General features: G+C 43.9%; 1 protein-coding gene across 2 annotated transcripts in view; it reads left to right on the forward strand.

Moving 5' to 3' along the window:
* The window catches only part of WDFY4 (WDFY family member 4), an 856,906-nt gene that overhangs the window by 24,973 nt on the left and 805,652 nt on the right, over positions 1-26,281 (forward strand). The window contains exon 1 of one of the 2 annotated variants that reach the window (XM_086921797.1): positions 687-825. The exons of the other annotated variant lie outside the window; for it this stretch is intronic. The gene's annotated coding sequence lies outside the window, so the exon portion shown is untranslated. Of the gene's footprint in view, positions 1-686; positions 826-26,281 lie in introns of those variants that run through there. 2 annotated transcript variants of the gene reach the window in all.

The raw sequence follows: 26,281 nt of genomic DNA on the forward strand, positions 1-26,281 counted from the left end.
GATGAAAAATTAGTCCCAGTCCCCAAAAATGAGTGCCGGTGTCCCCTACCTACAACCACCTGCACAAACTGCACACTGCAGGCCCACTGTATCCTCACTGCACCACTGCAGTAGCAGAATCGAGACTGGCTATATCTAAGGAGGAAGAAGCGGGCCTAATTCACAAAGGTAATTTACACTTTTGAGTACGTTTACTATTTTTCGGTATTCAAAAACTGCACTTTTGTAGCAACTTACACTTTTGTTGTGAGTACAGCATTACACATGGCCAACCACTGTTGGTGCAACACCATCCCATAGATAATAATGGCGGTAGTGACTTACTACAAAAGTCTACGTTTCTACAAAACCCTAAGTTACTAGAAAAGTGTTGTTTGTGATTACTTAAAATAAGTAAACCTACTCAAAAGTGTAAGTTACCATAAAAGCGCCGTTTCTGAATACTACTATGTGACACTTTTTGTATTACTACTGTGATACCACAAAACATACTACTAAGTGCAGCTTGTGAATCAGGCCCATAGTGTTTATTCAATGTGATATGCAAACACGCAAACCTTATCTCAAACCCACAGACGAAAGTAAGAAGTCATCGATGTATTGGTCTACTTCCGCTTTTTACAGGAAGCACGTATGAGGGTGGGCGAATCATGTGATTCTGAGTGGAAAGTACTAACGCTTCTGTAGTGGGCATGTCGCAAACAGTTTAGACGAAAACTCTTCTGGACTTTGTTTCTCAAGGAGGACGACCTTGGGCAATGCCTGAACGACAACCAAGAGAATAGATAAAGGATATTTCTTCAACCACAAGTTATCAGAGCCTAGGTGAGTACACACAATCAAATCAACTCCCTCTTGACTGACCTTGCACAGATATCTTATTTACTGCTGGGGCTGCCCTGCTCTAAAATACAAGAATAAGCATTGCTGTGGCTAGCGTGCATTGTGGTTGGTTTGTGTAAAAAAATGAGGTTACGCTTCACTGTACTGCATGTGTGCGCTGTTGTGGTTAGACTATTGTAAAATATATGAGTATATTTCTAGGTCTGATCTGTGCTAGTATGAAACGCAAACATGATCAATAAAGATCAATGCCCCGACACAGTTATTTAAAAAATATATATATTTCTTTAATGTGAAGTCATATATAGGAACATTTAGAGATTTCCCTCCGAAAAGGGAAACATTCCACAAAAAATTATCTTATGAGAGTTTTCTAGCACACACTTCTTTCATTGGTATAGTCTCTTGGCATGAACATGTGCCTGGAAGATTTGCGCATACTTTGGAGCGTTTTCAGCACTTGCAGCCAGGCTATCAGTGTATCATTGAGTGATTATATATGACACGCCTAGAGGCCCGAAAAGTGATACAGTCTGTTGGGCTGTCCATGTCGGCCCTGAATAACATAACACTTTATTTGTAAAGCTCACTTATCATCAGGGGTCTCAAGGCGCGGAATAACAGATGTTTATTGGTACCCAACTCAATGCTACTCATTTTATCGACCTCAAATGGATGAAAGGCTGAGTGGACCCACTCGGATTTGAACCTGTGACCATGAGGTCAAACACAGGCCCCTGCAGTGGATACATTGGCCCACTAAGCCACCAGACCCAGCTATGTGTCTCCTCTATGTTCTGCTCAGTGGAGTGGGAAGGTTCCCTTCGTTTGTAGGGAGTGTGAGTGGCCGCTCTCGTTGTATTCGAGTGGAAAACGTTAAGAAATGCCTTGTTTTTTTAGATTGGTTGCCTAAGTTATCGATCTGACTATTCCTCTTGGGTGCTTGATCCCAGATGGTGGTTTTTGTCTGTTGTCTTTAGTCATCACATTATCTTTTTTGTTTTATCGTACTGCTGGGGGCATCTGTTATCCAACTATATTGCTTTGATGATGTGTTTGTTTGTGTGCTGGTCTGAGGTCATGGAGGGTTTCGTGTTCCATTCTCAATTGTTTTTTCTATCTTTTCTAGAGATTACTTTTTCATGGTTATGGCTTTCTATAATGGTCCCTTCGCATACATCCATTCTGACCTCTATTGGGAATTTCTACTGCACTTTGAAAGTAGTATTGTTTTTCCGTGTGTGTTAATTTAAGTTCTTTATATAATGTGCAACATCTCGCTTTAAAGAATTATATCTTTCTTGTGTAACCATTCCTGCATGCATTGTAGTCTCCATTCCATCTTGTCAAATGTTGCTATTGCCTTCAAATGATACTTCTTTGGTGTCACTTATGATTGTTTAATTGTGAAACAGGGATTGGCATAGCCAATAGGTCTTTTTTTAAAAAACACAAGTGCAGACATAATGGTGCTTCAATTTCTGTTTGCATTGGAACTGTTCGCACTTCTTTTTGAGTTTACCATTTTTACTTGTCCGTTGGCTTTTTTGGAGAGGTAAGCGGAAAAAAAGCCAAAATGACCACTGGCATGTCATGGCCCACACGTATGCATCTTATCGATGGCCATTATGAGTGCACCTTTGTGCATGTGCCTCGCGACGCATGAACATATGCATCATGACACATGCATGTATGCTTCGTAACTTTAGCGCACATAAATGTCAAGACGTGCCGGGGGCCATTTTGGCTTTCTTATACTCAAAATCTCTTTGTTATTGTTTTTTTTCCAAATCAAAACTTCAGAAGGCGACTGTTTCGTTGCATCATGACAACAGAGATGAAGTTTAAAGAGTGTAGATTGGTTTCTAAAATGGCAGGTAACAAAGCGTTTTTAATGCATTATTAATCATTCTTAACAAAGCATAGCATCAGATCATCTATGAGATTAAAGATTGCCATTTAGATATTAATTGTAAAAGAGTACAGGAAAACAAACGTATAACAAGGACACGGGTAGTGGGGTCCAGGTCAAGGCCGGGTTGTGTGCCTAGGTGATGTATCATCTTTGAGGCAGTTTGAGGCATCAGGGCCAGGGGACAACATCGGCCCACCCTACTACACAGCAATGGTGTGCCAAGCGGTTCACCAGGGCACCATGAAAGGCGGGTTGGCAAAAGAGCTGAAGAGTCCTCAGTTTTGGCGGGATAAAACAGGTGAATTCTATGCGATTCAGGTACTGTATCAGGGGTCGCCACACAGATTGGTAAATTGGATTCTGTTCCATTTAGGTTTTGGAAAAGCCGTTCAGTCGCCAGGGTATGCCATAGGCGAAAAAAACATTGTGCCGCAGAGGGGGGAGTGGTCTTCCTCCATGCTAGGGTGCAAGTTGTCTGGCCACCTGGAGAATGTAGCTATTAAGAGATCAATCAGCATGGGTCATTGCTTTCAAGTCCAGAGGTCGAATCCCCAGAATGACCATGGTATAGGATAGCAGGCTGGAGTACTCCACAGTTTCATATTAATGACTTAACTGAAGGTAGCTATGAGGTTGCAGGACCACCATATGTGACAGAATTGTTTTACATCGCCAGCACAGAGTGAATGTGGCAGGAAATATAGCAGAGAGGCGTGCTAGTGTGTAATACCATTGGAACACAAGCTTATTTGGTATTTCCTGGAGGGAGCTGCTACAATAAGTTTTTGGTATATCCCTCCACAGTGTGTCCCATTGCTTAGGTGATATGCCCTCCGTGGTGGTTGACTGTGATGCGGTCTGGTAGGTGTGGGTGCAGGGGTGTGCTATGGAGTGTTGGCGTGTATAGGTAAGTGTTGCAAATGAGCACCCGGGAGCCTTTGTACATTCCAAACAGCTTCTCTAAGGGATTGAAGGGTCGCACAAACTCAGGGTACACTGAGGGGTGTAGTGCCTAGAGTGGGAGCTGGAAGTATGGTGTGCTAGCTAATCATGATGTCCCCAAGCACACAGAAATCCCAAGCTGAGGTCGTGGTTTCAGTTGTCTTTTATTCAATCATAGTAGACATGTCCCTTTGCCAACACGTGTTTCGTCTTATGCTGTGCCAATCACAGCAGACTTCATCAGGGCATTGTATTCGGTGTTATTATGACCAGCATACAAATTGTCCAGATCAGGGTTTTATTAGGGTATTCATGCCTATTCTTAAGGTCCTTATTTCCTTTAGTTACTCAGATAATGTGATGGTGATTTCTTGGAATCTGGTCTGTAACGTTCTCTATCACCTGACACGATAAGAGAATGTTATCCCTATCACATTAACTGACTAGCGAAAGGAAATAATGACCTTAAGAATACGCATGAATACCCTGAGAAAATCCTGATCTGGACAATTTGTACGCTGGCCATAATAACACCGAATACAATGCCCCTGATGAAGTCTGCTGTGATTGGAACATAATAAGACGAAACGTGTTGGGATTTCTGTGTGACTGGATACATCGTGATTTGCATATACTGGACTCCGGAGAAGGAATGGGTGGCGCCTTCTCCTCCTGAGGCACCAGAAGATACATGGGTTGTTAATGAACAATACCTTTTACTTCCTATCGACCAGTGAGGTAGAGTGTGCCTGTCTAACCTGAACACAAACTGAGACAAGAGGAGCAGGGAGGCCGACGTAACGCTTCAAGAGCTCGACCAATTAAAAACGCGGCTCATGGAGAAGATGACGTGCTTCACGCTAATTAATTAAAGCGGTTGATGAACGGCATTGATATAATTGCATCCAGCCACGCGCTGTATTTTTAAATTTCATTCTCCCAGATTAGTGGGAGTTGTTTTTATCACTCACAAAAGATCGGTGGCTCCCTTGATTCATAGAGAACATCCTCATTCAAATAAGATTTGTACACTATATATGAAGACAATAGTGATGCAATTCAGAGGAAGAAGTTGATTATATAACCAACCTATGTGGTGTGAATTTGGAACTATCTTCGTACAACAGATAGCAAAAGAACCTTGTCCTGATGAAGGTCTTATCATAAAACCGAAACGCTGCGTCGACAACCCTGTAACAATTATTTTAAATGTTCTTCATGTGAATTGTCACATTTTTAACTGGTCTTAATGGCACAAAAATTGTTTTGTGAAAATGATTTTTAAAGAAATTGTTTTATGATTGTATTATCTTTTGAATACATTGTACAATTTTCTATATTTAGTATTTCAGATTGTTCTTTATTTAGATTTTATTCATTTTGTTGTGATTTATTATCCATGTGGTTATGGTATATACATAAAAAGTGTGAACACCCCCTCCACTATTCTTTAGGAGTTCCATTTTCCAATTATATGGCGAGATAGGGACTTCCCTTTATTTCTTCTGCCTGTCTAACCTAGCCATTGCCTTAATTGTTTTGATATTGTAGTCTAGCTGTCTCTGAATGCTATATTCTTCTTTGCACTGCTCAAATGCTTTTATGGTGTTCCCTGTGAAGAGGTCACATAGCGTTCTACAATTACTTGCAGTCCATACCTGAAGGGAGTGAGCAGGCAATGCAAGGGTAAAGTCTGGTTTGCGTGAGATTGGCATTAGAAACTGTGGGTCATTGCCCATTACAAATAAAGCATGTATGTCGCGTTGCAAATGCATAATGTCATCCTGTGGGATTGGGGTTGGTAGAGTCTGAAATAGATATAGGGAGTATGGGAGCACGTTCATTTGATGACCACAACCCTCCCCAGCCATGAGATGTGCAGGGGTTTCCACGTTGAAGGGCTCCAATAGAGTGGTGGAGTGGGAGCCAGTTTGCCCTTGTCCAGGTAGATAGTATGAGATTGAGGCCTAGATATCTAATGGTATCCAAGGACCAATAGAAGGGCGCAAGCTGTTGTAAAGCAAGGAGGTCCTGGTTGAGAAACGTCAAGTTGAGCATGCTCGACTTTGACAAATTGATCTTGAAACCTGATACCGTTTCACAGTAGGTCAGACTATTTACAATGGCTGGGAGTGAGGTGGCTGGTTTTGTAAGAGTAAGTAAGAGGTCATCGGCAAACAGACTGATCTTATGAGCCAAACCACCAAAAGGAGTTCCTTCTGTTGCAGTTGTGCAGTGGATGGAAATAGCCAGTGCCTTGACCGCTAGAGCAAACCACAAGGGCAAGAGCGTACAGCCCTGCCGCTTGCCCCTACAAATAGCTATGGGATCTATGCGTTGTCCGTTGACACGAAGTGTGTTTACAGGGAATAGATAGGAGGCCATGAATTTGGCTATGATGCCTGGGCTCATCACAACTTTGCACAGGACAGCCTGGAGAAAAGACCAATTTACTCTATCAAAAGTCTGATCCACATCTAGTGAGAGAAGGTAAGCCAGGATGTGATAGTGGTGCAACTTCTCATCAAGGTGTGCTATGCCCTGTATGTTGTCCGCCTATTGTCTATTGTGAATAAATCCAACTTGGTCGGGGTTAATAAGTCTCGGTAGGTAGCATTCCAGTCTTGATGTCAGGATCTTGGTAAAGTTTTTGGCATCTATTGGCAGTAGAATGAGCAAAGTGCTGGATCTTGGCCCGACTTTGGTATTAGAAATTATCTCTACCACTGCCATAGTGTGTGTGAGGCCTGTGGTGTGTGTGAAGGAGTCTTAAAAATAAGAGAGTTTCCCAGAAACCAGAAAGGACCGGGTATCAACAGTATCAACAAGAAAATTTCCTTTCTGTGCTGTTATGCTTCTAATGAGTGACCAGAAGGCCTACACACAAACCATGATTAACTTTTATATCAAGATTATGACACAGATGATTAATACTACACAACTCGAGTGATTACTATTTGTTTCTCAGATTTTATTTACTTTAAAACACTGATCCTAATGCTTTAATCAAAACTAAACCTCGATCACAAATTGTTTTGCGCGGATTGAAAGACGCAGTAACGATTAATTTGACACTATAAAAACGAGTCTCCCCGTTTTCAAGTAATTATGCATGTTATACGATTTTATGTTTGATCAGGTGAGGATAAATGCATTTATTCTAATGCTACCCTCTTGAATTACAGAAAACCTGAGAGCGTTTATTAGACTGGCTCCTGTTTTAATATGAATTTCCATTGGCCTTAAATGAAAAGAAGGACCAATAGTCAACTAACCAAAGTAAGCCTGTTAGTTTGTGAAAATAATTAAATCTTTTCAAATATGACACTACTAGCACACAACTCGTCTTACTACACGTTCTCTCTAGCAAGCATCAATTAATTATGTGCATTCATTTGTAGAAAGAAGACCATACCTGTTTTTAATTCGTCTGTCCTGAAGAAGGTGTTACATCAATACAAAAGCACCAAAACGAATCGACTAAGGACTCTTTATGTATTATGTTTTTAATTGATTATATTTTTCAGGTTTATCTACTGAATTTGTGATCGAAGTTTAGTTTTGATTAGAGCATTAGGATCAGTAACTCTGTGATAGTAACCGTAAATTGGAATTGTTAGATAGATTTTTTACATGTACCAGAGCACGTGATCGTGATTACAATATACAATGAATGCTTGACCAGTTTATGTTTTTAATTGAAAAAGAAAATGTTTTTAAAGTAAATAAAATCTGAGAAACAAATAGTAATCACTCGAGTTGTGTAGTATTAATCATCTGTGTCATAATCTTGATATAAAAGTTAATCATGGTTTGTGTGTAGGCCTTCTGGTCACTCATTAGAAGCATAACAGCACAGAAAGGAAATGTTCTTGTTGATAATGTGTGTGAAGGAGTTAAATAGGTGGAGCAAGTGGTCTCGCAATTTAGGCAAAAATAGGCCGCAGAAGCTAACTGGAAGATTGTCCGGTCCAGGCGTCTTACCGAGAGGGAGGGCTCGAACTGTGTTAGAGTTCCTCTAGTGTGACTGGGGCATCAATGGCTTTCTCATGTTGAGAGTGTAGAGGGTCCTATTCGCATGTGGCCAGATAATCGTCTATCTAAGCTGGCGAAATCTCTTTGTCTTTGTAGAGGGTCTGATATTATCTCCGGAACATCCACTGCTGATCGCATTCTTAGGTTGCCCAGTTCCCGTTTTCAGTATGGAGCTTCATGATGTGCACCTTAGCATGTGCCTGGTGCAGTCTGCGAGCCAGGAGTGTACCCACTTTGTTTTCTACCTCATAGTAGTCCTAATGTAGTGCTAGGAGGGAGTGTTCAGCCTTATTTGTCCTATGCATCCGAAGTTGACCTCTAAAGATGGCAAGCTGTTGTGTATTGCGATCAGTGGGTGTAAGTTTATCTTGCTGCTTTAGAGCTTTGACTTCAGCTGTCAGCTTAGCTTCAAGCATTTGGACTGCCCTCCCCTGGTCGACTGCAAACGGGGAGATAACCTCCCAGATTGTGGTCTTGAAGCCGTTCCATCTGGTGTAGGGTGATATGTTCAGCAGGGAGTTAGGGGCAAACTACTAATTGATTACTTTATGTATCTCCTCTACACCTACTGGGTCGTGGAGGAGTCGCATGAGTAGGTGCCATCTCAGCATGCCATGACATGTAGAGAGGTCATCAGACCATGTCTCTTTAACATGGGCATGGTCAGAAATAAATGTATCTGACATCTCACTGCTGTAAGATTCCAAGGGGGGATGTGTTATTAAGACAAAGTCAATGCAGGAATATGATGTGTGTACATGGGAATAGAAAGAGTAATTCCGTGTGTCAGGGTGCTTATAACACCAAGTGTCTAAGAGTCCCAGCTCCGCTATGTCTTTCTTAAGATGTGCCAACATCGCCCCACTGCGTTGGTAAGTGTGATATGTGCTTAGTATGGACCTTTTCCGGGTCCCATACTAAGTTCGAGTCACCACACACAACTATGTCTCCTTCTGCCTCGGTTCATTGTTCCCATACGACGCATCAGAGATAATGATCTTCAGCAGTATTTGGAGTATATGTGTTAAGGAGGGTGAGAGGCGGTTTGCCATGCAGCATGCGCACTGTCAGGTAGCGGCCTTCTTTGTACCTTACCACTTTCATTATGTCAGTGCTGATTCCTGCTTTACAAAGAATGCCCACCCTCATTGATTTTGAGTCTGTGTATGCCCAGTAGCTGATGGGGTATTTCGGGTGTGCCATTTTATGTCTGTCTGCTCCCATAAGTGAGTTTCCTGTAGGAATATGACTTCAGGATCATGCTGCAGTATGTACCTCTAGACTTGTTTGCATTTATTTGGAGAGTTTAGCCCACAAACATTAAGAGAGAGTAATTTGACGTAAACCATCTTGGTCTGGGATTAGTCAGGTGTTGGATCATGGCACCGCATGTCTCTCCCAGTACTAGAAGGTCAGTATTACCAAGGGAGCAGGACCCCTCCCCCATGAAGTGGAACCCAATGTGAGAGAGATAAAACCAATCAAATAACATGGCCCAACAGGGCCCAACAGTTTCATCTGCCTCCTGCAGAGACCAGCACTGGTGTGCCTGCATCCCGCTGGAGGAGTTAACCTCCTGGGTTGTGCAGTGTGGGAGTGACTATTAGGCAATGTTCCCGGTCTGTTGTGAGATATTAGAGGAGTGTGCTCCTCCGGTCCCTCACAGCTGCAATCATCCAAAGGCATGGGGGCAGGCAAAATGTCAACACCTGCGACTGAGGATGCGAGAGGGTGGGCACAGAGAGACCCCTCTGCTAGAGGGAACCTGTTGTAGATGGTGCTGGGGATGTATCTTTGTCCATATTTTAAAGGTGCTGGATAGTGTTGTGTTTCGTATCCTCAGATGAGGTTTCAGCACATCGGTTATCCATATAAGTGGCCCTTGGGTGGCTGAAGGATCCCTATCTCGAAAGTAAATGTCCAGGCCAAACAGCTGTTTCGCTTCTGCCTGAGAGCAGAGGGAACTGATAGCGTATTTCCATTTCTTTTAATATGTCTGTTAGCAATTTGAAATCCCACAAGTGGCAAAATGTTACAGGAGATAGGTCCTGATACTAGTAATTTGTGTGCCCTTGAAACACAAAGTCGGCTTCAATCCTCTTTTTCAGTGAAAAAGTGGTCGTGTGTCAAGATGTCAGGGACGGAGTCTGAGCGCCTATGGGATAAGGCCACTTGTTGTGCCCTATCAAGGACAGGTGGAGGGGCATCGTCATCTCCCTGAATGGTTTGGAGGAGTTATGCCATAAACATCATGATGTTGCTGCCCTACAAGGGACTGCTCTGATATGTATATTCTTTCGGCGGCTTCTGTTTTCTAAGTTCTCTTGCTTAGTTTTTTAGTTCGATGTGGTGTTCTTCAAGCGTCCTCACTTTTCTCCATAACATTCCCTGGTCCTCCGACCTTGCATCCACAGTGCACTCTAGATCATCCACACGTCTTCCTATCTCAGAGACCTCCCTCCTGAGGTCTTTGGTACAGCTCTTGAGGTCTGTTTTAATCAACCCTATCTCCGAGTGAATTTCTTGTACAATGCTGCCCTGCTGCCTTTGCCATAGCATAGACCAGCTCCCTCAAGATTGTGGCACCAGGCCTATGAGATCGCTGATCAGGGCCCACTCGTTCAGCCCAGGACCAGCATGGAGACACCCACCCTCTCCCACACGTAAAGTTGGTGCAGGAATGCCTCACCTTGATTTCCCGGCGATTATCACGGCCCTGGTGGTGTGGATGGCGCTGGGATTGCCACGAAGGACCGGAGAGCTAGAAGCTTACTTCCTATGCCATTGCCAGCTATGCTACGCCCCCAGAGCCAGGGACCAAAACGCAGGAGCCCCCTTTGTAAAACAGTTGGTTTTATGATAGATAGTGGGTTGCCTGGGTTTTTGTTCCCGGGCCTGACCACCATCTAGGTAAATCTACCAAACCCAAACATTTCTGAAAACTAGACACCCAGGGAGTCCAGGGAGGTGTGGCTTGCGTGGATGTCCCAAAATTTTCTTACCCAGAATCCCTTGCAAATCTCAAATTTATCTAAGCAAATCACATTTTCCTCACATTTCTCTGTGGGAAAGCTGTTGGATCAGTGGGCCATCACAAATTTCCTCCCACTCCTCGTTCCCCCCAGGTCTCCTGATGAAAATGCTACTTCACTTGTGTGGATGGACCAAGTGCCTGCGACAGGGAGGAGCCCACAACTTGTTGTAGAGGCATCAAAATGATCGATCAAAAAACAACCTAACTTTGCAAGGGGGTGACCTGCGTTTTTGGTCCCAGGCTCAGAAATGTGAGGAAAATTAGATTTTCTTTTAGCTAAATTTGAAGTTTGCAGGGAATTCTGGTTAAGAAATTGTTGGGGGATCCATGCAAGTCACACCTCCCGTGGACTAGTATTTAGCACTGTCTGGGTTTGGTAGGTTTCCTTAGATGGTTGCTGAGCCTGGGACCAAAAACGCAGGTGACTCCCTCTCAAAACCAGGTCTTTTTGTGATCAATAATTTTGAAGTCTCTACCGAGTTGTGGGCAATTTCCTGTCACAGGCACTATTCCTAACCACACAAGTGAGGTACCATTTTTACAGGGAGACTTTGGGGAATGCTGGGTGGGTGGAAGTGAGTGGCTTCCCGCAGAGTCCTGAACTTTCCATGACAGAAATGTGGGGAAAATGTGTTTTTGTGTGCCACCTAAGGTAGGGTCCAAAATCTGGAGCTAGGCACATTGCAAAAACAGAGTCAGTTTTCATTGAAAAAATGTGATGTGTTCATGTTGCATTTTGGGCCGTATCCTGTGGCGGGCCCTAGACCTACCCACGCAAATGAGGTACCATTTTCATAGGGAGACTTAGTGGAATACAGAGTAGTAGATCAAGTGTTATTACGAATTGACTTTCTATACATTTCTGACTTCCAAATGTGTGTAAAAAAAGATGTCATTTTGAAAAAATGCCCTTTAATTTACATGGTAGTATGGGTACCCACACATTTAGAAATGTACAAATAACCACTGTTTCTAAATTCAATATGTTGTTCCAATTTCAGAAATACATAGGTTTCCTGACACCTATTTTCACTTTTATATTTTACCAAATTAATTGTTGTATACCCGGTGTAACAGGCCGTAGTATTGGTTCAAGTAGTCCTGTAGTTCTTTTGTCAAGGAAGTCTTTGTGTGGTGGATGACTTTAACTCTGAGAAGGGAGTGGGCGTTTTATGATCCTGTCAAGATGTAGCTGATGGCCTGGGCCAAACTATACCCGTGTTTAATCTGACCTGGTGGGGTATGGTCTGGCCCAGTCTATTTTACTACCCTGGGTGTAGTTTAGCCTAGGACACCTTACCTCCCCCCGGGTATACTCCGGCCTGGGCCAAACTATACCCGGGTTTAATCTGGGCAGGGATATTTTTGGCCTGCTACACTAGTAAACAATGAACAACCGTTGCAAGGTGCAGCTCATTTATTGGCTCTGGGTACCTCGGGTTCTTGAAAAACCTACAAGTCTCATATATTCCCCCAACCATAAGGATCCAGCCGACCAAATGGTATATAGCTTTTAAAAATGTGACATACTTATAAGAAGTTACACATGAAAACGTTGGTACAAATGTCTGTTTATTTCAACTTAACTTCAATAATATTTTATTTCAACTGTTCCTTTCTATAGGTAAACCTTGAAGGATCTACACAAATTACCTCTTGCTAAATTCTGAATGTTGTTTTATTTTCAGAATTGTATAGCTTTCCATGAACCATTATTGGTTTCACACCCATTTCTGCCACTAGCCATAAAGAGGTTGAAGCACAAAAAGGAGGAAAAATAGGCAGTTTCCCACTCATTCATCAAATGTGAGTCTCAATAGAGAACATGTAGCATCTTTGGCTCTATTATAGCCTGCTGTGTAGTGCTATGCTCGTTGTTAAAGGCCCTGAATCTGAGTAGTAGGCCTGAGTTGCAGGCGATGGGCAATAATGTGGGAGGGGGGCTTTAACAACGGGTGTAGCCTGAGGCAGAAACGCTATAAGGCTATTAGAGCATTCCACTCTCTAAGAGTAGAATATTATAAAGTGAGAAACAAAAAGTCAAACATTGGATTGCTGGAGCAGAAGGCTTTTACAATCCTATATTCTGCAATCCTAGTCTTCAATCGAGCTCCCATCATTCGAATAACTATTTTTTTTTTCGTTATGATAATTAGAGACTGGCTGTTAGACATTCATTATGTATGGCTCTCATAAGGAACCACCATCATTTATTTTAGTTTCTAAATGTCATAACTCACTGCTGTGACATAGCAGCAGTTGATAACAAAACTGGTTATTCACCGCTGTGATGTCATAGAGGCCGTCCAGGCCAGACTGACAGGGCTCTCCGAGAGCCTGTCAGTGCAGTGCTGCCTGTCTGCTTCAACTGAAAGCATAAAGTGGAGCTGCAGAAGGGGGGAGGAAGGCAGAGAAGATGGGTGGGGATGGTTAGGGATTGCAGGTATAGTTTTTTTTATTTTTTATTTGGCACGGGCGGGGGAAGAGGCTGTGTTATGTAATGGCTTCCCATTACTCCTCTGCCCCTTTCTTGGCAGTTGAAAGCAGGGGAAGATGATTTTGAGGATATACATAACATAAAATTATGAATGGGTAAAAAGTGAGTTACGGGGATGTTTGTCACTCTGGGTTCTGACTGACATCAAAACCCCTTCGCTATTGTTGTCTATTTAATGACACTCAGAACTCCTCGGTGGAAAACATCCCCGTAATTCACTTTTACCCATCTAAAATTCTATATATAAGTTATTCTAGTTTTGTCTTGTAATGGAAGGTGCAGCGGGGTAAAGAGATGTATTTCAGAATACATAATGTTGTTACGTGGAATAGTTAAGGATTTAAAGACAGGCCATACTATATTAACCAAATTAAGTAACTAGCGGAAACCGGGGATTTCCCAATGGCCCAATACCTTTGAAGGCAGTTACAGATGTGATAAAGCGCCGTAACTGCCTTAAGCACCCCTGATTGCCTTAAATTCTTCACCCTGACTGCCTGAAAATTCTTCAAGCTCTTGCCTGAATATTGTGTCAGTCAACCGAAATGTGACAGCCAAGGGAAGTGCAATGAAAGTGCATGTTGCTTGAGTTTGTGCACATTTTACTTGTGTTATATGTTGGAGTATGTATGCAATATCAGCTGCTTTGAATGTGCATTTCATGGAGAACGTAGGCTAGGTGATAGGAGAGATCTGTGGATTTGGCAAGTTTGTGCTGTACGACACATGTGCAACCTGAAGGTCACATGCTCCTATCCCTGTAGGGCAAATTCACTTTTTCATCCTTCCAAAGTGGATAAAGTGGGGTAATTTCTGAGTTGGATTCTATTAGCACCTGCTGTTTGCAGTTCTATAAAACTGCTGAACTGTAGTAGCCAAAGGCAATTTAGCGAAAAGTCACAGGAATTAATAAGTAAAGGCCAAGCTCATCTTTTAATCCTTCCTAAGTAGATAAAGCAGCCATTTTTGAGTGGGGTAGAAGCAGCATCTCTTACATGCCATACTATGCAACTGCAAAACTAGAGTAGCAAGTGCATTATAGAAATATACATATATATATATATATATATATATATATATATATATATATATATATATATATATATATAGTATTGTATTCATACAGCTCCCGAATGAAGCAGCTTTAGTTTACTGTCAAATATTTTAATTTATTTTAGTAGTCCTATGATTTTGTAAATTAAACAATTTGGGTTAGTGGAGTATGACTATCGCTTTTGCTTGTTTTATAATTTTCTTTTTTTTTTTAATTTTCATGAGCCAAATAACTAGCAGAATAAATACCCTCGAGGGACTGTAGGACTCCCTCCGTTCATTTCACTCTCCAGCTGTTGCCAATGGATACTAGAGGAAGGTGGTGTGGACATTAGTTTCATTTATAGAACGATACAATAATCACACTTTATTAAAATCGTTGCCCACGCAGATCTATCTCATTTAAAATAAATATTTTATATAGAAAAGAAAATAGTTCAAAATAGTTGTGCCGCTGCTTTGCGTGGGACATCCTAGTTGCTAGGAAGTACTCTGGTATTCAGGGATTGTATATCTGTTTCTCCATTTACACCAGGTTTACACAGGCAACAATGACAGAGGCGTGTCTAGCACTATAGTCTTTGGCAGTCTGGCATTGGACTGAAAGGTGGCTAAACAGGTTTCACAACTTCATAGAGCTGTTAGGCCTAAAGTTCCCTGAACTGCAAATTAACATTGTTTGTGAGAGGCATGGAGCATTAAGGATACTGCAGTTGTAGTTTATTTTGTATGTATCGGTGCTCCGGGCCCTCTTTGCGGCTCGTGGTTGCTGCTTGGATCTATTGGACGGCTAACAGCTTATATATCTGTGCATTGATCAACTTCTTTTTTGTTTTGTATGGATTTATTTTAGCACGTGTGCACCCAACCTTCTTGGTGCTGCAGAAGTAACACTACTCTGGAGACAGAAGCAAGCATTTTAAATGCCTGGTTACAATAAACAGTCCTTTTAAGCGATTTCCAAAAAATAGGTAGAAATCTTTCGCTCTGAAGGGAGAGAGGCATGGGATTCCAGAATGTAGGTGAAGTGATAGAGAAAGGTCTATTGCTAAGAGTTCAAGGGATAGAAATAAATGAAAGATCAGCAGAGCCAGCATTCCACAGGGAGCATGGCAGGAAAAATGTGGCGGTAAATGGCGGATTTTGGTGGTGGATGGCCTTGTGCAGTATTGTCATAGATTTAACAAGCATTTGCATTGCAATCGGTCTCGCATTATTAAAGTTTGAGCTATTGGCATTGCAAATAATAATGCAACACCAATAGCTCAAACATTCAGTAATGCCAGACCTATTGCATTGCAAATGCTTGTAATAAACTAGTCCTTAGCAAGTTGCGCACCGTGAGTAGACCAAACCCTCCTTTTAAAAAATTTATACCATAAGCAGTAGCCAAAGTTGCTTATCAGTAAACATGTGCAAATGGCCACGCAAGTCCATTTCTTTAAACTAGGATAAAGACTCCTCGTCCACATTCATTTTTATTTTAGAGCAGGTACCTTGCAAGGAAGGAATCTCTGATGTCATTTGCAAATACGTTTAAAAACCACCCTCATTACTATCGTAACAAGCACTGGCAAAGCCAGCAGGTTACGCCTTTACAAACTCTATTGGCTCTGTCAATTGTTTTACATATTACACAGCACTAGAGCTGCTGCGCAACATAGCTTATAGTAAAAAAAAGGCACTGTGACGCAGTCAATGGTTCGCGCATCATAGCACTTTTTTTTAATATTATGCCATGTTTCACAGAAGCTCAACTGCTATGCAATATGTAAAAAAAAAACAATTGCCAAACCCAGTAGATTTCATATTGCCTTTTGCAGATGCAGGTTGTTCAAGTTGGCAAGTATGATGGCCGGAGTGAATTTGTTGTCCCTGAACAGCAGGAAGTCAGTATACCGGAGGAAGGGTTTTAAGTGGAATGAAAAAACTAGTGGGGGCTCCCAGAGGGGCATGGTTGATGTAATGAAGGACGTAGCTTAAAAACCCAAACTGAAAATCCACGCCCGGCATAGTGTGTCGCCCAACTGGTATTTTGCTGCTTCGTCATTCCATCCATATATAACAAGTAACATTACATCTACTACAAGCCAGGACTATTGTCTTTGTCAATGGTTGTTCGTTGCATAAGATAAATATGCATCAACGATGGCTTTAAAGCTTGAGAGGGGTGCTGCTAAGAGTGAGTGGGTGCTGCGAGGGCTGAGAGAACTTTAGCTGGTGTGTGATTGGCGCTGCCTGGGTGTGATTGGTGCTGCGAGGGTCGGATGGGCACTGCAAGAGTTTGAGGGGCGCTGAGAGGGTGTGAGGGGCGCTGCGGGGGGAGAGAACGCTGTGAGGGGTGTGCTGGGGATGAGAGTGGCACATCTAAGGGTGAGAGGGGCTCTGCTAGAGGTGAGAAAGAGCTCCAGGTGGTGTGAAAGCTGCACTGCTCGAGCGAGAGAGTGCCTGGTGGGGGTAACAGATGTGCTGAAAGGGGAGCGAAAGGGCACTGTAGTAGACAAGCAGTACTTCGGGGTGAGAAGGGTACTAAGGGGTTCGGGTTGGAGGCTGCAGGGGGCAAGGGATGCCCTGCAAGGGGGGAGAGGGGACATTGCTGGTGTGAGAAGGGCACAGACGTGTGCCTGGGAGTTGTGCATGAGAGGGGATCGCTGCAGAATTCATTGAGGGCATTGCAGAGGGTGAAGCTGGGGGCACTACCAGAATGAGGAGTGCCATGGCGCGGCTAACACCAAAAGGATGGAGCGGATAGTGTGATAAGTATGTAAACGGGTGTTCCTCTGTGTGAGATTGGATTCCCCAAGGAGGGAGGCCGGGCAGCGCGGGACTGGTTGAAGGTGTAACTCGGGAAGTGATCAGAGGTGCGCAGTATGGTAGAGAGCAGTCACAGTGAGATCTTGAAAGCAGTGAGTGTGTATGGGGGGAAATCCCGGTCTACCTGGACTGTGTGTGCATTTGTGTGGCTTAGTTGTGAATAGGGCGCACACTGCAAGACGTCACTGTGGGGAGAGTGGATGTGTGCACAGGTGATAGTGAGCGTATGGAATCACTGAGTGAAGGTTGCACCCATGCAGGTGGTGGGGAAGCAAGGAGAGGGTGAACCAGTGTTGTAAAGACTGTACTGGCTGGCGGTGTGCAGCGATGGGGGGCTGCTCAGTGAAGGTGTGTGCAAAGTGATTGTGAGGGTGTGAAAAAGCAGCTTTGACTCCTAAGACTTTCGATGCCGCTTGGTTAAAACACCTCTAATTCACATAAGAATAGCGATCAAAATAACGATGCAGGCGCTGCAAATTGGATGGCGAATTAACAAGTTTATTTCTCCGGAGGGGAACACATCACATCAAACACCGGGGCTATCGTCAGGAGGTGCTCTGACAACAGCTCTCCTGCAGGTCACTTTTATACAGTATCAGGACAAAGTAATCTTTATGATCAGTGTCATGTAAGCTTGGTATCCCCACCCCGGACAGGTTGTCACACAAGCCAAACATTGTTTCATCAACATGGTTACACAAGCCCAACAGTTATTCTCCTCCCACCCAGGCCAAACAGACAATTTTATTTTGCAGCTGGACCTTGCTTCATGGTCTAAAACATGTGAGACCGGCCAGATCTAAGAGTCTGTTCTGTTGATAAAAACAGGTCCCATTGTTGGCAAAAACAAGTCTAGCTGTGTGCAGTGCAATAAACCATGTTTGCAAGAGCCTGTTTGGTATTTGGAACCTGTTTGTGTAAGGGTGTCCATGGGTTCGCCTGTAAACAGAGATGAGAGGAAAAATGAGTTTGTGGCAGCAAGTGCTGTTGATGTTTGTCGTGATAATAGTTTATAGCCCCCAGCTCACATACCAGGTTGGTCAGAGGGATACTAGTATGGGCAGGGTGAAACAAAAGGTGACCAATTGAATACAAATTGGCTGCGGTGGTCAGAATGACTGCAGTTTATGTGCACGTAGGAACTTCCATCAGACAAGATGGCGCAGATAATGTTCATGCTTGTTATTTTAATTCGAACAGTCCTCCCTTTGAACATACCTCGCCAGCGTGCTAATCTATTTCAATATCTTCGGGGCACAAGGTACTTGTGAAAAGGGAACACTAGGGCGGTATACAGTGTACATCCAACGAACAACCACATATTGTCAGTACTGAGACCAAGAGAAACATTGATATTTTTCAACCCCAGTCCTTCGAGATATCTCATAGCTAAACATGCAGTTGGGCTGATTATTGTAGTTTGTGGTGGCATAAATGTGGTACAGGCGGATACACAGACAATAGGAGAAGAAGATCGTTATCAGCACAAACAGTATTGTCAATAACTTATGCAGTGAGGCAACAAACTAGGAGAGGGTGTATGCAAAAAGGAATTCGCTGTACCGCAGTTTAAACTTGGTGATGAGCACAATTCCTAGATGAGGCAGTACATTCTTTGTAACACAGAAAACCAGTTTATTGTACTAATTCTTTCGAGGGATAGAGATCATTGTGTATACTTTTGAAAACTGGACTGTGGGGGGGGGGGCAAAACTAATAAGCATATTCAGGATGGCAATTGGCGTTGTACAATCCTTGTGATACATAGTTTACTTTTTCTTCCACATGGTATGACATTCCCATGCTATTATCAATACAATGACACTATGAATGCGAGTGATGTAGAATTTCACACAAAAAAACTTTTTCTTGTCCATTTGGGGCACAACTAATACAAGGTGATTGGGAGAGAAGTTTTAACCTAATATAATCGATGAGCTCTTCTTTCCAGTGTCTTTTTACAGTGAGCCATCACTGGTAGGCTCCCATTGTTCATCTTGGCGTTGGCGCTGTTGAGCACCGGCGATGGAGCTATGCGTCCAGCTCGGGTCCAGATTCCAAGTTGCAGGGCGAGGTCGTTCTTTCTCTGTGGTCACAATCCCTCTTCCCTGTTTACTAACTAATCTATCGCTGGTACCTTAGAGAGGGTACCCGCCCCCTATTCTTTATCCGTGAAGTCCATCCCTACTATCCCTATCCTATTTTTGTCCATTGTTCCTTCATCAGGTTGATAAAAACCCCATGTGAAAAAGGGGGGGTCATGGGGAGCCAAAGGAAGATAGGGTAGAGTGGGGGTCGAACTGGAGATGGACCAAGGGGGACAGAGATTCTGCACAAATGAGCCCACCAATTGGGCCCAATGGATTGAGACTTCAGGCACAAGTAGACCAACAAGCTGGGGGCTTCTGAATAGCCCTTCTTTCTTTCTTTCTTTCTTTCTTTCTTTCTTTCTTTCTTTCTTTCTTTCTTTCTTTCTTTCTTTAGTGCCTCGTCCAGAATCTTGGCTCTCCTTGGTCGCAGTTATAGGTGTTCCACTCCTTGCAGTCAGGCTGTGCATCGCGTCCGACCTCTCTCTTCCAATGACTGGAGGGCATTCTTAAATCTAGCAGTGAGTATAAAACTAACTGGCAAGGGAAGATGTTACACAATTTTAGTTTTCTCTCCCAACCCCAAGCAGCTAAGAAAATATGTATTATCTACTAAAAAGGAAGACAATGTGGATACTCTGTGTCTTTTTGTCTGGGTATACTTATTCATTCCTACTTTTCCCTGTTGTGCAGGTCTACGAACACCCATGGGAATTCCAATCATACATATTATCCTTCGTGTACTTTTCTCTTTCACGAATATGGTTGTGGCAGGAAATCTAAAACTATTAACCATATGGTCTGTCAAATTCAAACTAACTTTTCCAGGAAAAACCGTCGTTACAAAACAAATTCCTGCAGGGCTACGTTTTCTTCAAGAATTGTTGACCACAATAGAAGGTGTGATGCGTTATTGTCATGGGCCTACAGGTACCCTTCCTAGTATTGTGCACCATATTAGTACACAAGCTGAGCGTTGTCCCATCCTGTCAATGTTTCTTACTTTTAACTAAACAGCTTGACCTCAGTACCCATTCAGCAGGGCTTACTGCAACATTCCTTTTACTTTAGTTCAAATCATTTTTATAAACATTTTTCTCATTTCTGCGCCATCCTTTGCAACACAGGGCCAGATGTAGGTAATTCATATTTACCGACTCTTAAATACCGAATTTTACCGATCCGGTATTTAAGAGTCGGTAAATATGAAGGAGGGAGATGTAGGTAATTTGAATTTCAGAATTACTGAATCGGTAGGATTCGGTATTTACCGATTCGGTAAATACCGAATCGGTATTGCCCATTGATTCCTATGGGCCATGAAGCCCATAGGAATCAATGGGCAATACCGAATATACCGGTATTTACTGAATCAGTAAATACCGAATCCTGCAAGGGTGCAGGGGGTGTCACTTTGACACCCTCTAGCACCCCAATTCCGGACTTGTGTGCCATGTGGCACACAGACATGCCCTAAGGGCATGTCTGTGTGTCACATTGCACAGGTGTGCATGCACAGATGTGCATGCACACCTGAATTCGGTATTTTACCACCCAATTGGATTGGGTGGTAAAATACCGATTCTTAAAGGCCTGTGACACTCTTAGGAGTGTCACCTACATGTGGATTTACCGAATCGGTATATTTACAGATTCTGTAAAATGATGGCCCCTACATGCCAAATCCTAAATACCGGTCGGTAACGGCCGAAATCGGCCGTTACCGACCGGTATTTTCTCTTCTACATCTGGCCCCTAGTTACTTCACTAGTCAATGAAGGACTTGAAATGTCGTTACAACTCATATGTAGGGTGACCAGAATTCTAAAACCAACACAACCAAGGACATTTCACAAAATTGGGAGAAGGACTACTATGTTACTTCGGGCAATGAGCGCGCTCCTTAGCAGAGAGTTACAGTCAGTAAGAACATACATAAGTTGCGATTTTTAAACGTGGCGGCTTGCTTGCTAATCAAATTGTTTTCCTGGAAACAACGGCTAACTATCCCTGTTTTGTAGAACGAGAAAAACACCTCCCACCAATTTTTGTCGATTATCTTTAAAAACCCGGACATGAGTTACATTACTTGAAATGTTTCTGGGACAGCTGGGACCATCCTGGCAAAACGGGGAAGTTTGGTCACTCTACTTATGTGCAGTGTGTGCAGTAACATGAACGAGGATGGTGGTGCTACTAAGGTATCTAAAACAAACGCCACTGACATATAGCTCCCTTTTAAGGGTCAGATTAGGGGGCATCAGTCGTTTTACCCATCCTTTCATTTTCAGCCAATTAAATTCCATCATTTTACAGAAAGGAAGGGTAGTAACATGGCAAAATATAGTATTTAGTTTCTGTCAATTTATTCAAACACTGTTGTGTTGGAGCCAATTAGACGTGTACTTGTGAGGTACAGTGTCGTCATTTATTCAAAAAGCGAATTCACAGCATTCGGTGAAGTGAACAGCTAAGAGTGAGTCCACCCAGTTGTCACATGGAATTGATCCCAGCATGGTCTTTCCTGGACAGCGTAGGCAGGCTCAAAAAGAGATAGAGTGAGAGAGTGAGTCCACTACAACAAGTTTATCCAGTGCACTTACTACGTAGAACAGTACAGGACAATTCGTACATTTAAGCACATAAACCAAAGAAAAACACAAAATGCACAGTTTTTGTATACACACAATAAGCGTTAGTTACACAAAAGGGATTTTTTATGCACGTCGCGCAACTCATAGTCCATTTCAATTTGCCCAGGGGCCAGGCTCCTTCCTTCCCCTTTTGACAGTAGAAGATCTAAGCAGATGACCTGAAAAATACTTACTTTCTTTTCCTGATGGCTAGACACAAGTGCACTCATACTAATACTTACAGTGGGGTCCCCCAATATCTAGCAGCGATAGTTCGAGTTGATGTATAGGCGTAAAGTAGGGATGCCAATCAGATGTACAATGGCACAGCTTCTATGTTTCTATGCGGATGGAAGAAGAAGAGGTAAATCTCAAACATGACAATGTCGCTAGTTTCTAGTTGGTGGGAGATAGTACGAACCCGAGCTCAGGGGCCCTTCACTTCTTCATTTGGTCAGTTCAAAAATCGAAATTCATCATTGTCGCTAATGCACGTCACTTTGCTAGCAATCCAGTCATACAAAAGTATTCTCACATGGGCCCATACGTATATGATACACACACGTGCATACTACACAAACATTTCACGTACTCAGAGATAGTCCCTACACACAAAGCGCAATTTCATAACACTAGCCTATTTTCGCCTAAAGGACAGTGTACTAAGCCTTTCCACCCTTCAGTTGAGACACCGCTATAACCTAAAGAACAAGCATTTGCAATGCAATAGGTCTCGCATTATTAAAGTTAGAGCTATTGACATTGTAAATGGCAATGCCTTTTATTTATGTTTTTGTTTTTAAACATTTACAATGCTAATAGCTTAGCCCACCGTGGGACCACCGTGACTATATCTGATTCTAACAACTCTCTGTGAACTGTTCACGCCATGAGCAAGATTACCTCACTTTTAACATCTAATACGGCTTTGTGCAGAACCACATGGGAGTACCTACTTTAAGGCCCCGGTAATACGAAGTCTGTTTGTCATTGGCAGAGAGTGTCTCTAGTGCTGAGGATTCGGAAGGCGGCTTGTACATGGAACTGAAGCTTCACCGCTGCTGTATGAGCATGGATCGATCACTTCTTACTGGTGCCATATAGGTGAGATTGAGAAGGATATACAGGAGATTACGGTCGCCTTCCTAATATTTCATATGCGTCATGACAGGTGTTGGGTGACAGTTCACATTCATGAGATCAAGTCCCACTAGCTGGGGTCAGACACTTGGAGCTGCTCTTTGGGGTCTTGGATTGCCTGCAAGCCTGCACTGCATGTCACTCCCCAGTGGACTGCTCCCCTTCGCAGGATTTCTGCATGGGTGTCTTGGGGTTTGCTACACGACTGACAGTTCTGACACCATGCAGCAGGAAAGAGACATGTTCCTTAGCCCTCATGAGACAGAACCCTGTAGCAAAAGGCCTTCTTATATCAAAAGAACTTGCTCAGGAACCAGACTGAGGCAAAAAGTGATGGAATTACAGGGACACCTGTTTTTTTTATACACACTTTTATTAGTTTCAATGTATTAACAGCATCATTCGCACGATAACCATAAGCACCCTCATTTTCCTATACAGTAGTTCATATTTAATATTTGACAATGACAGACCTCCATTCCCCCATATTCGTTCATGCATGCAGGGGCATAGTAGATAGGTGCTTCTAAGGACGCACACCAGTAAATTCCGGTCAGCCATTCAGCCAGCATAGGTGCGGCTGCCGCATTCCATTTACAGGCAATGCCCTTTTGGCAATCATTGTGGCCATTCCAATCAAGAACCTCTCTCCTCTTATGTGTCCAAGGTCATCTAGTGTTCTCAAATGGGCTTCTTTGGTGTCTATGTGAGCACGTAGACCAGAACTCAGGACAGGGAGGACATCATCCATTTCCAGTACCCAGCAATCAGCGTGCACGACCATGTCATGTGAAAAATGTATACCTCCGTGTCAGGGCAGCAAATGCAGGTCGGAGTGGGTATCTTTCCTGCTCGCCATAGTTTCAAGGGGATAAGGAAAGTGCAGTGAAGGTAGCTTATTTGGAACAGTCGTAGTCGAGAGGACATGGCAATTTCACTGGAAATCAAGTGAGCGAGTTGCCAGTCCACAGCTTCTAGGGGTCCAACCCAGGTCTTGTACGACTGCCTCAGGGGAGGTGAGGACATGGTGTGCATTACTGATTAAAGTACGGTAGACGTGGGGTACTCCACCCCTTCCCAATTTAGGAATCAGCAAGTGGACCTCCAGCGGTTTATATTCGAGGAGTGTGTCCAAACAGTCATTGCATATATGATGAAAACATAAGATAAGCAGTGACACAAACAATGCCGTATAACGAATGCCGCTAACTGTAGCTTGAAAGCAGAGTGACTAAACGGTATACAAGTATACCCTAAGTGACGCAGGACCGGATAATGACCCTGTTATCTCAGAAGGGAGGGCTGCTTGCCAGGTCATCTCTGCCACAAGACCTGGACGAGATAATAAGCTTCAAAGAATAACAAAACGACAAACGGGCAAAACACAAACCTGCATTAAAAAAACAAGAAAGCAGCCCGGGCTGGGCGGAAGTCAGGCAGCCCTCCTCGAGACAGAGGCGGGGCCTGACCAGAAGCAGGAAGTCGAGCGCGACCGGAGCTTCCCAGGAGGCAGGCTGCAATGGCTGGCGCAAGGCTCCGGAGCAGAGAGAGGAGAGCCCTGCATGCAGCCGGCGTCCGCCCAGGAAGCAAAGGAGCGGAGTGCCAGTGTCCCTGTGCCCATTGACGCCGGAGGGAGCAGACCCGGAGCATGACCTGGCTGGGCACGTTGTCTCCCCGGAAGAGTCCTGCGGAGGAGAAGTCCCGGTGAGTGGGGCTCCGTGCTTGCGTTTCTGGGGACAGGAGGTACTCGGGCATGTTGAGGGCTGCGGGGGCCATGGTATTTGGAGTCCCCAGTGTGGGACTCCCAACGATAGTGCCGGCATCTCTCCAGAGCCCACAAGGCTGCCCAGGGGCACTGGCTCGAAAGCGAAACTGACGACGCACACACAGCAAGTAGCTAGGAGCGCGCTCCCGCGGTGAAATCTGGAAACGAAAAGCGCGTGGCACATTGCTGTCCACATTCCTAAATACGGGTAACATTAGGTCTGAAGCAGACACCATCAATGCTCACGCATTGAGGGTAGGTCTGCTCGACCTAAAAAGGGTGCGAGGGTCCAGCATCTAAAACACATCAATACGTGTGATGACGATGATTTTTACCCCACCATGAATCAGACCCATCTTCTGAGATGCAGTCTTTGGCACCTGGGTATTGAAGCCCAGAAAGATTCAGTGCGGCAAGGTTAACTAATGGCAGAACATTCATGTTGGACCTAGAGTTGCCAGGTCACATAGGGTAGCCTGGCCTAGGGTAAGACAGTCAAATATTAGAGGCTCATGTGTAAAGGTTGCACGCCACCCAGCAGTAACTCAATGCACTTCCACACAAAAAGGACACTACACCAAGTCTGGAAAAATACGAGCTGTTTTATAAAAGTTCACTTTAAATCTCCGTAAATGCTTAACACTCTTTTGACACAATACATAGATTTAGCTCTGCATCAAAGAAATCATCACTAGACAGTGTTTACAGAAGAGAAATCATCACTACTCGATTTATCAGCAAAAGAGGTCATTTCTAGGAATCTTGATGAGAACCAGCTATACACTATGAGCATTCAGAAAAACCTTTGGTTTCCATGAGTGGAGACTACTGTCTATTCCTCCTATTGCATTAAGGAACAATGGCTAATAACTCCCTTTTGATTCTTACCAGGGATCTCCTCCACCACCCCTATAACAGAGACATTTTTATCCCAGTACCATGTCAGGAGAACTCTTACAGCATTAATGAGTTAAGAGCCTTTGATGGAAGTCTTAAAGGCTTCTTGAGTCAATTACCCACACTTTCTGATCTGTGCAGTAGGAGAGGGAAACACCTCTCAGGACTCTTGGTCAGTAGATTCCCGCTCTCCAGCTCCCCCAACACACACCCTCCTTACTTTCAAAGAAGGCCCCTCATTGGCCACAGTCTTGAATCGCCGGGAGATAGGAAGACATCAACAGAGGCTCTCAGAGAAGCTGTTTGCCCCTTAGCCTAACCCACCAGACCAGCCACTCACTCTCCGGGCTAGCGTCAGGCGTAAGGCTTCACTGGCTGAGGAGAGTTGTTGCGCACCTCCCGCCGGGTTCCTCTAAGTGGATCAACTCCGCCTCACTCACGGACCAGCCGGGAGTTCCTTCAGCCCCCCTCTGGGCCTGCGAGGCGCACAGGTCGCTTCCGCACCTCCGGGGCCGCCCGCTTACCAAGCCTGCTCGCTTCAGAGACAGCGCTCCTCCTTAAAGGCACCGCCCCGCCTCGCACTTGCCATGCGCGGCACTCGGGCCACTACACTTCGGCATGGGACG

This window comes from Lissotriton vulgaris, chromosome 5 (genome assembly GCF_964263255.1).
Source record: "Lissotriton vulgaris chromosome 5, aLisVul1.2, whole genome shotgun sequence".
In the NCBI taxonomy this organism is placed as follows: Eukaryota; Metazoa; Chordata; class Amphibia; order Caudata; family Salamandridae; genus Lissotriton; species Lissotriton vulgaris.